This window comes from Leucopleurus acutus (assembly GCF_964270905.1).
Source record: "Leucopleurus acutus genome assembly, chromosome: 2".
Taxonomy (NCBI): domain Eukaryota; kingdom Metazoa; phylum Chordata; class Mammalia; order Artiodactyla; family Delphinidae; genus Leucopleurus; species Leucopleurus acutus.
The window spans coordinates 157343996-157360846 of NC_139143.1; the positions used below are offsets into that span (position 1 = coordinate 157343996).

Below are 16851 nucleotides of genomic sequence, written 5' to 3' on the forward strand. Positions count from 1 at the left end.
GCTGCCAGTGGCACGGGGATATGGGGGCTCCGGAGGGAGGGAGGAGACCCCACCCGGAGCTTCATTGCCTATGCACGCGCCGTCCAGCCTGGCGGCATGATTACCTTGCTGAGAAATCCGTCCAGGCGCTGGGCTGCTGATAGCAATCATTGATTAAGAGGGTAATTGTCCTGAAAATTCAGATTGATCAGAAGGCAGAAATGATAACTTGTGTAACTGTGTTTAAAGCCACGTCCTGTCAATAGAAGAGACTGAGATGTATCGCGCCAAGAGGGGGGAGCAGAACGGATGGGTGTGTGCAGGCGGCCGGGCGCTGCCATCCTTCTCTCAGGGCTGAGCAGGATGTTTCTTGTCAGTAACCTGGACTATTGGAGATTCAATCACTTTTATCTCCCCCTCTCTCTCAATCCAAATGCCTTTTCATATTAGGAAATTAGAATCGGCCCTGCTCATGCAAGATTTATTAGCTCTGCTGAGCAGTCGCACTGAAGAGTAAATGATTTTGCTTTGCTGGGGCTTTTTACACATTAGGACCCAACTTCTTCCCTGCTCTGTGCCACCGGCTGCCTCGAAGAGTGGGCTCTGGAACCAGGCGCTCAGAGAGTGAGCTTGTAAAGTCTGGTTTGGGGGGAGAGCATCACTCGGGTCTGGCTTCTCGACCTGCCAGAGATCCTGTTGTGTCTGGCTGACTTTCTTCTATCTGACCTCCGACAGGTCCCTTACTGAGGTCTAGGTTGACTCTCTGCTGCAGGCGCCAAGCCTCCTGAGGGGATGAGGTTCACCCCTGAGTTGGGTGGCCTGGTGGAGGCATACCTTGGGGGAGGCCCTGAGACTGTGTATTGGGTAAAGGCAGAGGATAGAGGGGCCGCCGTGACTTCTCTTCCTAGGGCCTGGGACTTTCCCACTGTCAGGGGTAGGGCATCTTTCTGAGCCCCTGGGGAAGCTGATTAGAGCAAGTTTAGGGGTGTCTGGGCCTGCTGGCTGCCTGTGTCTAGAAGGCTGCAGGCCTGACTGGCTGAGGCTCTCTGATCTGCCAGCAGTGTGGGCTCTTAGGGAAGGAAGGGCCTCTGGGCTCCCTGCTTCTGGAGCTCTGCTGTGGCCTTGGCCTCGGAGGAAGTGCGGGCCTGTGTGCCAGCTGGACCTAGCCTGTCCTAGAGCCCGGGGTACCGGTGGGCTAGGCTGATTGTAGGGAGGACCATTCTCCTTCAGTGAGACTGTATCATTCTCTCTCCTTCTTGCCTTCGCTCTTCAGCCCCCCACCTCCTTGGGTCACTTGGACCCGTGGACAAATGTCAGTCACTGTCACTATTTCAGCCTTCCCTATTGTAGGTGTCTGATCCTGGAGGCCTGGTAGAGCAGGTGACATTGTGGGCAGTCCTTCTGATATGGGACTGAGGGAAGGTTAACAGAACTTCTGGATTTTTGGTGGATGGGATATGATCCCTACTTTGCTCTTTGACTTGGCCCTATGAAGCCTCCTTTTCTCTGGACTTTCCCCAGGCAGAGGTATAACTGGGCAAACCTGAGAGTTGGGGCTGGAAGTGATGGGGCCCCCAGGAGTGAATGGTGGGAGTAGGTAGCAGCCATTTTGATCCAAAAGGAGGGCTGTGTTTTGGGACAGAGGGTAGAGGGAGGCTTTTTGGAGGAAAGTATCTGGCAGGCGTCTGCAAGATATTCCCTAGGAGGGATCTGCCTCTCAACAGATCACAAGGCCACCAGCTTTCTACTGAGGGTCTGCTTTGGGTCTTTCCTGTCCACTACCAGACTCCGTCCTTGGAGAAGCCTTGACTTTCTTGGAAGGCTCTTCCTACTAGGCTAGATTGGGCAGGGCAGGCGTTCCATCTGCATACGTGCACCCCACCTCCCGCCATGAGGGTCTGCTGAAGAAGAGAGTGGTCCAGGGAGCTTGGTGCAGCCCCGCCTCCCTCCACTCTGATGGACTGTGAAGGGAGTGGGTGCACGGGGCCGAGAGCTTCCCCATGCGGAGTGCTTCTGCCTCTGCCTCTGAGCTAGGCTTGCCAGTTGCCTAGGAATACTTTGCAGTCCAGAGGGAGGGTCGAGCCTTGTTTGACTCAGTCTTCTGCTAGGGCTAGTTCGGGCAAAGTCGAGAAAGAATGGAAGTGCCGTGGGCAGCTTGGACCTGGGACTAGAGAACTCAGAAGACAGACTCCCGGTGGAGTGAGGGAGACAGATAGTCGCTGCAGGGTAATGTGAATGCTGTTGCCTTTCAGAGCCCCGAAGAGGGAGCGCCTGAATCCTCCTGGAAGAGCTCAGCCGGGCATCCAGAGGGGGCCCCTTGAACTGAGTCTGAGAGGAGGATGGGAAGTATGCTGTGGAGACAAGTCTGGGCAAAGCATGTGGGCAGGGAGAACAAGAAGCATCACAGGTCAGTTGTGTTAGGCCTAGGGCTGGGGCCCGTGGGGTTTATTGTCCCTGGCACACTTCTCCATCAGAATTTGGAGGTATGGGCCACACCTTGGTTTTAGCAAGCTTGAGAGGTGCCTACTTTCACCATCTAGCTGAGCTGCTAGCAGCTGGGGGCCTTGGATTGGACCAGCTGGAGCCTTAGGTTGGAACGATTTGCAGGACAGGCCCCAAGCCCCCTCTCTTCTCTGTTCCCTCTCCTCTTCTGCCTAAAGAGCAGGGAAGGGACAGGGGTTTGTGCTAAGGGAACAGTTCTGGCAAAGCTTTAGGCCAGCTCGCTCCGCCCCTTTCTAAGCCCCTGCCCAGCCCTGTCTCGTGCCCAGACCCAGCCCTGCCACCAGGGGCCCGATTGGTTCCCTGGGCCTGGTAGGGAGGCTGGGAGGAGACCGGGAAGCCAGGAGACTCATTTTCACTGGAATTTGACCTAAAGCAGGATTGGAAGGGAAGAAAAGAATTTGAACAAAAGTGCAGGCAGGAAGGAGCTGTTAACGAGCCTTTCTTTCTCTTGGGGACGGAGCACAGTGCATAGCGGGGCGCAGCCGCCGCTCTCCTCGTGGCTCTCTGAGACCGCTGCAGTCTCTGGCCGCTGCCTGCTCTCGCTCGCTCTCCTTTTTTCCCTCTCCTCTTTCTCGGCTCTCTCTATTATGGGGACTTGCTCCAGCTCTTTCTCTCTCTTCTGTCTCTCCTTTTGTTCTCTCTTTGTCTATTTATCACACTGTGAAGGTTGAAAGAGATGTTATTAATCTGGGAGAATGAAGGCAGGATTAGTGGTATGAATCGGATTTTGAGAGGTGTAATGATAGAAAGACTCGCTCGGCTGGCGGCCTGCGTGAGCTTGATAAATGGGGAGCACTCCAGACTGACTCGCGCCTTCCTCCGCGCTGTGCGCCCTGCCCGCTGGGGCGTGCCGCGCTCTCAGATCTGCCAGCCAGCCCACCCCGCTCCTACCTGAACCAGAGCAAAAAGCCAAGGGTAAAGCAGACACAAATATCTCCCATCGCACTTGGAGACATCATTGCTTTCAGCACCCTTTTCAAGTGGAGGCCTGTTGGGTTCTCAAAGGACTGTGGGCAGAGGGAGTGGGGACCCAGACTTCTGTCTGCTTCTAGGACCTGTGCGGGTGGAGCTTCCCTCCTGCCCCTGAAATGGATGTCAGAGGTTGGAAGTGATGAGACAGTCCCTAGACTAGTCAAGTACGAGTACCAGACCGTATGTAATAGGTTATTAAGCAAAGTGCTGTTGGGAGAACTGTGGTATTAACTGTGGAGGTCAGGGTGGGACGTGGAGGAAGGAGGAAGAAAAATCAGGAAGGACTTCCTGAAGGTGGTGTCCTGGCAGACAGGATTTGGAGAGGGTAGAGGAAGGCTAGTGTTCCAGGTGGGAAAATAGCATAAGCAAAGACTGGGGGACAGCAATAAGCCTGACCCTTATGGGAGGCTGAGGAGCCTCAGAACTGGTGAATTTCAGACCAGGAAGGGACCTAAGAAATCAAGTCATTAAGCAACCCCCTCGCTTTAAGTTTTTAAAGTATAGTTGATTTACAGTGTTGTGTTTGTTTCAGGTGTTCAGCAAGGTGATTCAGTTTTATATATATACATATATATATATATATATATATATATATGTATATGTATTCTTTTTCAGATTCTTTTCCTTTATGGGTTATTACAAGATAGTGAATATAGTTCCCTGTGCTAAACAGTAGGTCCTTGTTGTTTATCTATTTTATATACAGTAGTGTGTATCTGTTAATCCCAAACTCCTAATTTATCCCTCTCCCCCACCTCCCAGACCCGTGTTTTCCAAAGAGGAAACAGGCCTGGAGACTGGAGTTGCCATTTCCTGAAATGCTTTTCTATTCCAGTCCTGTTCCGTGTTCTAAAGGTGCCCCTTCCCTTATCCTTGGACGATACAGTGAACCTTTCCCTCTTCTCTCCTTAGTGGCTTTAGTCACAGCCTTTCAACCTTCATCTTTGCAACCGGAAGATCTTGGCTTAGGTTCACTGCTGCTCAGGGTCCTCCTCACACTCCTGCCCCCCGCCCAACCTGCAGTCTATGTGGGAAGTGCTGTCTGCCCCAGCCTGCTGCGGATTGTGCGCTGAGGAGAGGACTAGGGACAGCACTCCCCATACTGGGCTCCAGATGCCTCGGACCTGAGCACTGTCCTCCTTTCCGTCTCTACTGCAGTCCTCTCTAATCACTCTGTATCGCAGTGATCAGGCACTTACTGACATCTGCTTCCTTGGAAAGGACTGTGAGTTCCATGAGGACAGGGTCTACGTGTGATTCACTTGAGTTTCCAGGGTCGGGCAGGCCTTCAGTAAATGTGTGAATCTTACAGTGAACCAATGAGGTCAGTTGCTCTCTTGCAGTTTCTTTCTCTCCTTCTAAATAAAAAAAAATGGTCCCCGGTTGCCAGGCCTGTCTACCCTTGGGAATAGGGATGGGTAGGTGTGCAAAGGAACTAACTTTTGATGCTGGTGGAGCACCCAAGATCGCATAGCACGGCAGTGGTAGATACTTGGATGGCTTCCCATTGCCTTAGGAAACAGTACAAAACCCTCATCATGTCCTATGAGGCCCTGGATTTTCCTGCCTTCCTCATTAGCCTCATCTCTTGCTGGCTTTCTGTGCTCCAGGGACACTAGCATTGACTTGATTCCTTCCAAGTGCTGTTTGCCTAAAGGCCATTCCCCTGTTGCCTTCCTGTCAGTCAGTTTCTGCTGACCTGTCCTCAGAGTTCCCCAGCTAGGTCAGATTCCCCTCTTCCATCCTATAAACAGCTCACCTTTCTTCTTTGAGCCCTTATGATAACTTAATGATTATTTATGTTGCTATTTATTTAACATGGGCTTTCTCTAATAGACTGGAAGCTCTCTGAGGACAGTACTGTGTCTGTATTGCTACAAGTACACATATGGCCTGGCATATAATAGGCTCATAGTAATGTTTGTTGTGACTAAGTTGGTGTGAGCCTGAAGTCCACACTGTTTCATCGTGTCACATCCGGGTAAAGTGAAGGTGGAGATGACAATGGGAGGGACAGAGGCCAGGATGTTGGGTGTGCCCAGAGAGAAGTCTCTTCGGGCCTTAGCTCTGGACGCCGTCCCGTCTCTCAGCCTTCCTTGTTTCCGTCCAAACATCAGAGAAGAGAAGGGCCTCGTTGACCCCAAAGGTTTATTCTCTTCCTGGGTGAGCTTATCCACTCCTGCAGTTTCCTGCGCCACCCATGTGCTTTCCTAGGACTTTCTTGTCTCAGCTCAGACCCCTGGAACTGAGCTCCTGGCCTGCATATCCACCTTTCGCAGCCACCCCACCTTGGATGTTCCATTGAAAGCCATCTTGGTCCTTCTCAGTTATTCCCCCTCTAAGGCTGGTTTCTCCCTTGGGGCTCTTGTAGGATCTCAGTCCCCCACCATGCGTGAGTTGACATGTCTCTCCTTCTAGTTTGGAAGCTCCTTTTTTCTTTTTTTTAACTCTTTATTGGACTTGTTACAATATTGCTTCTGTTTTATATTTTGGTGTTTTGGCCGCGAGGCATGTGGGATCTTAGCTCCCCAGCCAGGGATCGGACCTGCACCTCCTGCATTGGAAGGCGAAGGCTTCAGCACTGCACCGCCAGGGATGTCCCTAGCTTGGAAGGCAGCAAGCTGCCTAGTGTGCTTTATCCCCAGCACTGGGCACAGAGCTTGGCACATGGATTTGCTCATTAAGTGTGTGTTACGTGAGCAAGCCAACATAGAGGGAGGGAGGTCTGGGATGAAGGTTTGAGCACCCTTTCCATTTTCCTAGGGAGAAAGAAGTGAAGGTGTGTGTGCTGGGTGCCAGCACGTACCTCCCTTCGTTTCTGAGGGCTGGGTGGCCGTGATGGTGGTGTCACATGCTCAGTAAAGGCTTACATTTTAATTTGGAAAGGACTTTAGAAACTTAAAGTGCTTTGCCTAAGTGCTGACTGCTATTAGTGTCTCCTTTTTATTAGGAAAAAGGACATGATTTTTCTCTTTCATCTTCAGGCCTGTCCAACTTCTGAGAGTCAAACTTAGCAAAATGCCTGCCCCTCACTGAGGACTAGTTACATGCCAAGTTCAAAGCTTTGGACTTGAAACACAAAATTCTGCTTTGCAGACTGGTTTCTGACACCCCTGAGGGGATTAGTCCTGACAGCTCAGTATCAGGAAGGGGGTGGGAGAGACAGGGTCATTTGACATAGTTCAGGCTGCAGTCCCAAGCCCCTCCCTTCTCCATATAGGCCTGGGTGGGAGGACATAAGAACTTGGACCATCTGGGGGGATGGGAGAACGGCTCCAGTGGTTATCAGAAATCCACTTGTCACGCGGTAGTCAGGGCCAAACTTCAGAGGGAGAACTGGGGAGGAATGGCCCCAAGAAGAATTGGATCTGTTCAGCTCAGGGATGATAGGATTGAGAGGCAGAGACATCACAGCTGCTGGACTTGGTGATGTTAAGAGCTGCCAACACAAAGGGCTAGGTCAAGGGAGGGAGTATGTGTAGCAATAGTAGGGTAGGAGGAATTCTGGTCTAGGAGGCCATGAGGCAGGAACTTGCCTTGTGCCCTACAAGCACCTTTGAGGGCCTTGCTGGTTTGAAGGAAAGGTAACAAACACCCATCCCCATGGAGAAGATTTGGCGCTGCAATGGCAGGAGGTCTGGCAGGCCCAGCTGCCTTGTTGTTGGCCCTCTCTGTGTGGCCTCTGCCCCAGGCTCTTTCCTGAGCAGCCACAAGACAGACAGAACCCTGGTCTCAGTCTGGCCTATGTCTGCCAGCCCCGGATACTGAAGGCTGTGCCCATGGCTGAGGTACTGGGAGGTGGGAGCGTTGGCCCATCTTGCTAGTGCCCTGCAGTTCCCATCTCCTAATCGGGCCCTAATCTGGGGGAGCTAGGGCGGGGGTGGGGTGGGGGGAGTACCTTGAGCCTTCTGCCTTAACTGAATTTCCATACCTCCTGTTGTTAATTATAGAGATGTAATAATGCGATTAGTGCACGATTAAAAAAAATCCCTGATATGATTACCATGGATTTAATATCACATGATATATCATTATATCGTTATGCAGTGACAGATGTAATTGAAATACACTTATTGGAGCCGGGGGTGGTGTTTCATTCAATCCCCAGCACCCCGGGGAGGAAAGGGCTGGCTCAAAAGAAGCAATGGGAGAAGAAATTGTAATGAAAACAAAGAAAACCCACAATGTAGTCCTCACTCTGGGCAGCTGGCTCAGACTGACCTGCTGCCTTGACTCTGTGGCGGTGCACGTGGAGCCCCAGCCAGGCCAGCCTCCTCTGTGGAGGCTCAGGCGGCACGGCTCAGGATCCTGCTCCTTATCTGGTTCTCTCCCCAGAAACCTCAGTGTCCCCAAGTCCACTGTGACTCAGCAGTGAAGCAAGGGCTCTGGGAACATGATGAAGATTGCTCTACCCAAAAATTGACTCAGGACCCAAGGGACCAAACTGCGCTGGCAGCTGTCTTCCAAATATTGTGGGTCCTGGACCTGTGGCACAGCCCCTGCCTTTGCTGTGGTGATGGTCCCATGCACTAGAGGCAGCTGTCCTGTTGTAGGCAGTGAGCAGGAAGGTTAAGTACACAGAGAAAATAATGGTTCCACTCAAGTGCTGTTGATGGACAGAGGCGGCAGCAGCTCTGGTGCCCCTGAAGTATGTTGGAAGCCAGGGAACACTGTGAACATGGAGAACTACCAGCTGGAGGTAGAAAGGATGGGTTTGTGTCACCTGATGGGAGTGTCCGTCCTTTTGCTGCTGTAGCCGTGCTGGCCAGGTCTCCGCTGGCCCGAGGAATGGAGTCAAGACCACCCATAAGACCAAAGAGCTCAGAAAAGGAGAAGGGAGACAGGGACAGTCTCCCCTTCTTTCCTAACCCAGGCAGCTGAGCCCCCAGTTCCAAGGATGGCTGGGTGTCGGGTGGGATTGCTGTTCCGCTGGGCAGGATCAACAGTGGTTCCTGAAGGAGACTGAACAGGACTGGCAGGAGCAGCAACTCTGAAAACCAGGCCTTTTTGCCTGGCGGGATTATATCCAGAGAGGTGCTTTCTGGCCCTTCCCTCAAAGGAGGCCGTTCAGAGAGAGCAGATACAGCCCCACCCAGCATCATGGGGCTGTAAACAAGTCTAATAATACAGATGCTATTCAGAGTCTGGGTGGGTTTAAGGAAGGGACAAGTCAGGAAAGGCCTGGTGATGGAAGATACTTTTGAATTGAGTGTTGAAAGAAGAGTATGTGTTCATTAGGGGAAAAAAGTGGGAGAAGGCAGAGGGCATCCTGGGTAGGCTGAAGGAATTGCTCAAGTAGAGTCTTGGGGGTATGAAACAGCAATCTCAGGACTTGGTGAGAGGTAAGGAAGAAGAAGGAAGCAAGGCTGGCCCCCACATTTCTGGTAGACCAGGTAGATGGTAAGGGTTTTCACTGGGATTTGGGAGCCCAGGAGAAGGTGCACTTTGGAGAGGAGATGTTGAAATTGGTTTTAAACCTACTGAGAATGAAGTGCCTGGGTGGAATCCAGGTGGAAGTGCCAGGTAGGCAATAGAATATATGTTTGACACTCAAGTAGTGGCAAAAAATGTCAATTTGCAAGTTGGAGAGGTTGAAGACCAGGGAGTTGAAGAAATCACCCAGGGAGAGTGGTAGAGCACAGACCGAAACAGGAAGGGAACATGCATAAGCCCACACATGACCAGATGAATGAGACTCTACAGGAGACTGTGAGGAAGACGTCAGAGAGAGGGGAAAACTCAAAGAGTAGGGTGTTGAGAAAAATCAAAGGAGAAGGATTTCAAAGATGTGAAGCAGGCTGCAGGGTGGCAAAGGCAGCAAGAGCCTGAAACTGTCCATAGACGTGGGCAGCATGGTGAGAACTGTTGACCTTCGCCGGAGCTAAGTGACATGATAAGGCTGGCAACCAGACTGCAGGGGTTAAGGGGTGTTGGGGAGGTGAGTGGAGACAGCCTTGAGAAGTTTGGTTGTTAACAGGAGAACAGGCAGTAGCTGGATCAGGATGTGGAATGAATGGAAGACTTTAAAAATAATTATCTAATACTTATATAAATTTCAAAGAGCCAGGCATCGTTTTAAGCACTGTGCATGCAATAAGTCATTCACATCAACTCTATGGGGTAGGAACTGTTTTTACCCCCATTTTACAAAAAGGGAACTAAGACACAAAAAGTTATGTAAAGATGATAGAGATTCAAGCATATGCTTGAATGCTAATGGAAAGGAGCCAGCAGAAATGGGGAGGTTCAGAATTTAGAAAGAAAGGGGATACTAGATGAAACAGGGCCTGAGGAGGTGGAAGAAGAGTGAGATGCACAGCACAAGTGTGGGCTTGCCCTTAGGCTGGACGTGGGGTGTCTCTTCCATTAGAACAGCATTGGTGCACGAGCAGGTGGGGAAGGATGCAGATGCATTTGTATATGAAGGGCATGCAGTTGGAAGAGTTCTGCCTAGCAGCTTTTATTTTCTTTGTGAAAGTAGGAGGGGAGTAGGGTGGGGGGATACCATTGAGGGTTGCTAAGATAGTGATCTTGGATCTATAGTGGCCACTTTCTATACAGAACAGTGACTTCTTTCCAGGATCACTGAGCTCAAGTGCAAGTGTGGTGAAACAGAGCCATGTTGGGGTTTCTTAGGGAAGTTCAAGATTGGGCTGGTTGGGGCTTCCCTGGTGGCGCAGTGGTTGAGAGTCCGCCTGCCGATGCAGGGGACGCGGGTTCGTGCCCCGGTCTGGGAGGCTCCCACATGCCGCGGAGCGGCTTGGCCCGTGAGCCATGGCTGCTGGGCCTGCGCGTCCGGAGCCTGTGCTCCGCAACGGGAGAGGCCACAGCAGTGAGAGGCCCGCGTACCGCAAAAAAAAAAAACCAAAAAACAAACAAACAAAAAGATTGGGCTGGTTGAAGTCATAGATTCAAGAGGTCCAGGTTTGGTAGAAAAGGGCTAGAAGGGGATTGACAGATGAGGAAAAAAAGCAAGAGTAGAGGGAGAGAGGGTTCAAAAGCTGGAAGGACAGAGGCTGCGATCAGAGTGGAATCTGTCATTGTATGATTCCAGAAGGAGAGCAGTGCTGGGTAATAAGGCCCCGGGTGTGGCCCCAGGGAGAGATGGCTGAAATTGGTAGAGGAGAAGGTCATTAGAGCACAGGGAGCTGAGAAATCAAGAGGCTAGATTCATGAGTGGGTTTATCCTGTAGATACTGAAGCTACCCAGAGTGATGATGATTTAGAATGAGGTCCCAGAGGGAGAGGAAGAATTGTCTAGAAGCAGCCAGAAAGAGGAAGTTGAAAGTATTGACACAATATATCCAGAAGTGAGTAGGCATTAGTTTTCCAGAACTGCTGCATAACTTATCACCCAAAACTTAGTGACTTTAAACAACGACGGCTGTTTTATTATCTCTCATGGTTTCTATGAGTCAGGAATTCAGGAAAGGCTCAGTTAGGTAGTTCTGGCCCAGGTTCTCTCATGTATTTGTGGTCAGTGACTGGAGCTGGCACAGTGTGTGGGTGGAGCAGCTGGGGGCTGGCTGGGCATCTCTCTTTCTTCACCTAGTCTCATGGCTTCTCCATGTGGTCTCTCCTTGTGGTCTAGTTTGGGCTTCCTCCCAGCATGGCTGCCTTGGAGCAGTCTTACCACTTACAAGCAGCTCAGGGCTCCAGGGAAAATGTTCCAGCGAGTGAGGAGGAAGCTTCCTCAGCATTTCTGAAATAGCCTTGAAATCACATAGCATTACTTCTGCATTACTATTTTGGTTGAAATAGTAAAAAAAAAAAAAAAAAAAAAAGCCCACCCCATTTCAAAGGGAGAGGTATAGACTCCCCTTTCTTTTTATGATTTTTTAAAATTAATTAATTAATTTATTATTTATTTTTGGTTGCATTGGGTCTTCGTTGCGGTGCGCGGGCTTCTCATTGCAGTGGCTTCTCTTGTTGTGGAGCATGGGCTCTAGGTGCACAGGCTTCAGTAGTTGTGGCACATGGACTCAGTAGTTGTGGCTCGTGGGCTCTAGAGCGCAGGCTCAGTAGTTGTGGCGCACGGGCTTAGTTGCTCCGTGGCATGTGGGATCTTCCCAGACCAGGGCTCGAACCCGTGTCCCCTGCATTGGCAGGCGGATTCTTAACCACTGCGCCACTAGGGGAGCCCTAGACTCCCCCTCTTGATGGCAGGTTTATCAGAGTCATATTGCAGGAAGAGCATATGTGAGATGGAAGATAATGTTACGACAGTCACTGGAAAATACAGTCTGCCATGATCGGTGTTAAACTGAACCTGGAAAAGGGAGAGGGACCAGCATCTCAAAGGCAATCTGCATTTTGGGTGATGGCACCAAGAATATTTGGAGGTGGCAGTGGGAGTGGGTGTTCCTGAGTGACCTCAGGTATACCGGGGAGAAAGAACTATTATCCCATCTTACAGTACAGGAAGTTGAGGCTCAGAGAGGTTTAATAACTCATCCAAAGTTATGGTGGTAATAATTGGCAGAATTGGGAACCAACGCCTGAGCCTGAACACACTGCCTTTACATGAGGCCTGGGCTGCTGGGAACACCATCCTCATGTATATTTGTTGCCTTGGTACTTGGTTCACCAACTGTAAATGTGTTGGCCAGTTAAAGAAAAGGTTAGGTAGTAGTTATGTCTGTCAGACTCTCTCTCCCCCCATCTTCCAGAGTATCACCTCTGTATCTTTGCCTGTTGGGTGTTTATGGGAAAGCCAGGTGATTTGATTTGGTTCCGCCTCTTGGGAAATGGCCCTTCAGCCTTAGGCCCACAGGGTGACCTCGTGGGGAGGATGGATGGGTCAGATGTGCTGCTGCCAGCTTGCAGGCTCTGGGTTTTCTGGAAGTTGCAGAGCAGTTTGTGCTCCTCTTTGTGGTCTGAGCTGGGTTCTAGACCCAGCCACTGCCCCTGCCCACTCTGTGTCAACCCAACTCTCAGGGCCCTGGTAAGGTAGCAAATGGGTGGGCAGAGACACCCTAGCAGCTGTCGATGCCTCTTCTTTCCTCTTTGAAGGATCTGATGCTGCTGCCGATGAGGGCTACTTCATCTATTAAACCCAATACACTTGTCGCAGCTGCTAAGCCCCCGTAAGCCGCCGGGCGCAGTGTTTGTGATGGGACTGACAGTGCATGGAGGAGGCTGATTATACACGATTCCATTTCGCGGGCCCAGCAATGTAATTTCACAGGGCGATCAGCGTTTGCATGTAATAGCAGGCTGTGCTGAGGTGTCAGAATATTAAAGGCGCTAATGGCAAAGCTCCCTGTTACACAGGGGGCCACCCGCCGCGCCTACAGCAGGGCTGCGCGGCAGGCCCGTCGCAGATGGCTGGCCACTAAGCTAATGGGGCAGCAGCCAAGGCGGGCAGAGCCGCGAGAGGGGAGAGCCAGCCGGGAACAGCTCGGCACCTGCTTCCCTGCGCATGGAAATTACAGCAGCCCAGGGGAAGGAAAGTGTGCGTGCCTGCCTGGCACAGGGCTGGGGTGGGTGGTTTGGGAGGCCCAGCATCTTTCACCCCGCCTCTACCTGCCCTGGATAGGACTCCTCCGTCATCCTTCCACCTGCCCCACCCTCTGGCCGGGAAGCCACAGATGGGCAGGTTGGGCCCTGGTAGCTGGGAAAGGTGCAGCTAGAGAAGTGGCACCCAGAGAATTTGGAACCAGCATGGGAAAGGGGCCCAGGCACAGGCTTTAGCTCTTAAATTTCTGCCCAACACTGAGCAGGGTCAAAAAGCTTTTGAGTGCCTTACCCCACACCCCAAAGGCTGGCAGAAGAGAGGGAGGGAGTGGGGATAGGAAGTAGGTGGGAGAAAGGGGGTAGACAATATTAGGGCCCCTTGACTGATGACAATGGCCAGTGTTGCACAGAGCTGGGAGGCAGCCCTCAAGATATTTTCTCCTTCCACCCATGTTGGCTGCCCCAGCCACACCCCAGCCTTTGCCTATTCTCATCAAGCTTGCTCCTGTCATTCTCCTTTGTCCTTGCTGTGTCTTCTTCCTGGTGCCTCCAGTACCACTTCCTCCAGGAAGCTCTCCTAGCCATCTCCAACCCCTCATGGGCCTGTGTTTCTCCATTGTGCTTGTGGGCAACCCACAGGGGACAGCCTCCCCAGTCCTCCTGCTCTGATGGCTCATCCCCATCTGCAGATGTCCCAGCCTTGACGTCTCAGCCAGAATCTCTGAGATATAGCCCACATCACCTTGCCCTGAGCTGGACTCCTGGGAAGGCTCTGCTAAGATTCACAGATGGATGTAATCTCTTAGGGAGGATGCCTGAAGGGAGTAGGGAATAGAAGGATGGGCTGAGTCATCTGAGGGAGAGTTTGGTGGGTGTGTGTACTCGTGCTCGATGGTGTATATATCTGGGGTGGGGGGGAGTAGGGGAAGGACTTTAGAAGTGAGTGCTGGGGGTGGTGGGCATGTGGGTAGAGGCTCACAGGGGCAGCAGGTGCAAGATCCAGACCACACATTGATAGGAGCACAGATTGTGAAAGGACCCTGTGTTCTCTGGGTGGCTCTCTGCTGGCTGTGCCTGAGGGGTACCTGGGATAGCAGGAGTTGAGGGGAGCTTGTGGGGCTGTGCCCTGGTACTGTGCCTAGGGGGGTTCCACGAGGCAGGTGGTCACTTCTGAAGGTTCAGCTCTGCAGAGGTGCATGGCAGTACCTGGAGGAGATATGCCAGGGTTCTCAGCAGGGGCAGCAGTGGGGGAGCCCAGGCTGAAGGAGAGCAGTTTTAATTAACCGTTTTTAATATCATTTTGGACTTTGGCTGGTATGTGAAGGCCCCGCTGGAAGCAGCCTTTGTAAAAATTAAACCCCTCTTATTAGGAGCTTGGCAGACCCATGTGCACATTCCTTCCCCTCCCCCCGCCTGCGCCCCCCTGAGGAAGTGCTGGATGAGGCCATGTCACGGCAGCCATTGGTTATCACGCCTTATCTGGGAATACGAAACTGTGCGGCATGACACCCGCAGCCGCGGTGGAGACGCCAATTCATCTCGCCCCGGCTCTGACAAGCTAGACTGCCCTTCCTGAAAGGCATTCGTCAGGCGGGACTGGGCTACCGCCTTGCCTGGTACCCCTGTTTTCCCCCCGTGGGTCTCGGCTTGCCCTGGACCAGCCAGGCCCAGTCTGGCCCTCCTGGGCTCTGCTGCCCTCCACCCCGCTTCCGCACATCCCCATCTGCAGAAGATCTTGGGGGGTCATAATTATAATAATAATCTAATCATGGTGACGCGTCGGGGCAAGCGCCTAATGTTATCTGAAGTGGTCTTCCCGCTTAGCTGCGATAAGACTCAGGATGACGTGCAGATAACGCTGAGCTGCCCTGTCCCCGAGCCGCAAGCGGAGCAGAGGGGCCTCCGCAGCCCTGCCGCCCGCCCGCCGCTTTAAGCCGGGAAGCGGCAGCACCTGCTAATGCAAGTGTTTAATATTTGATGGGCTGGGATAAAGCAGGATCACCTTCGAATTGAATTGAGTGTCAGCCGAGAATCTATTACTGAAATTCGGGTGTGATTTGACAGCAAAGTAGACGATGTTATTCTTCACTAGTTACTGCAATCTTCTCCCCGACATCACTTAAATATTTTTTTCTTTGCTTGAGTAAACACACATTATCCTTCTTTTTTTCCCCCTTCCTTCCCTTTTTTCCTTTTTAGAGGGGAAAAAAACCCATCCAGCTCGCCTTCTCCAGGCTGATAGAGTAGATTGTTATTTCTTTATTTGTCCTATTAAATGGAATTTTTGATCGTTTAATCCGCCCTTTGTAAGTGATTTTAAAGTACTTGAAAGCCAGCCCGCCACTGCTCTCTGGCCCACTGCGCTCCAGCCGCGGCCCTGACCACGCTCAGCAGCTCCTCCAGCTGTGCACCGCCCACTGGCTGTTCTCCTTGCTGCCTGTGTCCCAGCTCTGCCCTGGCTCCAAGCCAGCGTCCTCTCCCCTGTCCTTGAGCCTCACGCTCAGCCCCCGATTTGTGGGTACAGCTGTGGCCTGGGGAAGGGTGGGAGGGTTGGCTGGGAAGTTGGGCTGTGGCTGGTACCTCTGTGGTCAAGGAAAGTGGCTTTGGAGGGGGCTGAGGTTGAAGTACACTGGCTCCTAGCCTCCCAGTGCCCAAGGGGCTGAGGCTTGGTTCCTGCAGCTGGGAAGGAAGGGTACTAGACCTCTGCCCAGCCCCTTGGTCCTGGAACAGCCTGTGTGTCCAGCCTCCTGTCTTCTGTTTTTGACCCCGTGCTGGATACTCTTCCACTGGGAGGCAGTCTATCGTGGGATGGAGACCTCCTGGGCCCAGTGGTGGGCGGGGGTTCTGCAGTGCCTGCCTGACCATGGCTAGCAGTCACCTTAGTTCCACCAGTGGACTCACCATCCAACTTCTGGAAACTCACCCAAGCTTCATTCCCACTGACCACTGTCCCACACACTGTCACCTTCCTGCCACTGGGAGGACAGCCTGGTGTTTGGGGACTTCTAAGGTGAGGAGATGGGCAATCTTTGAAGAGTCAGCTAGCCTCGCAAGCCCACTGGTAGAAGCCTGGGACTTGCTAGTAGGCTGAACAGGAATTAAATCCCTGTTGGGCCACTTAATAGCATTCTAACCCTTATAAGTCTCTTCTTGGCCTCAGTTTCCTCATCTGTGACATCTGGTCATCGAGCCTGTAAGGGATGTAAGAGAAGGTGCTGTCCCTGGCCTGACGTGTGCCCTGCCCCCCCCACCATGGAGGTGGGTGGCGGCCAGGGGACAGAGGGGGACAATGGAGTGCTGGGGGCCTGAGCAGATCGATACCCCCAGCACTTCCTTCCCCAACCCCAGGAAAACAATTAAGTACAGATCGATGGGTGGCTGCTTTGAATATGCATAAGTGAGCACTTGACCTTCAGCAAGATCTGCTCCCCACCCCACACACACACACACACACACACACACATACACACACACACACACACACACACACACACACACACACACACACACACTCTCTCTCTCTCTCTCTCTCTCTCTCTCTCTCTCTCTCTCTCTCTCTCTCTCTCTCTCTCTCTCTCTTTTCACGTGCTCCCCTCACAGCTGCCTGAGTCGGCCAGGTGACCTTACCCCTGCTCAGCTGAGCCCCCATGTGGCACTCAGCTCTGCAGTCTGGCCTGCCTCCAGGTCAAAAGCAACTTGACCACAGGCAGGTAGTTGGCCCGCTCGTCTCTGGCTTCAGTTTTCCTGTCTGTGGAGTGAAGTCTGGATATATTGGTCTCCAAGTCCCTTCCAACAGCAGTCTCTGTGACCAGTAATGCTGTGGGGAAGGGGCCCAGCAGAGGGCCAGAGACTCTGGAAAGGGGGGGCATGGGTTGAAGGGGATGCCCTATGAGAGGAGGGGTCCTGATCAGGAGAATCTTAGTAAATGGGAGCTCCAGAAAG

At 52.2% G+C, this 16851-nt stretch overlaps 1 protein-coding gene across 3 annotated transcripts in view; it reads left to right on the forward strand.

The window, feature by feature from the left end:
- Positions 1-16851, forward strand: part of ERI3 (ERI1 exoribonuclease family member 3) — a 129311-nt gene that overhangs the window by 86895 nt on the left and 25565 nt on the right. The gene's annotated exons all lie outside the window — the stretch shown is intronic.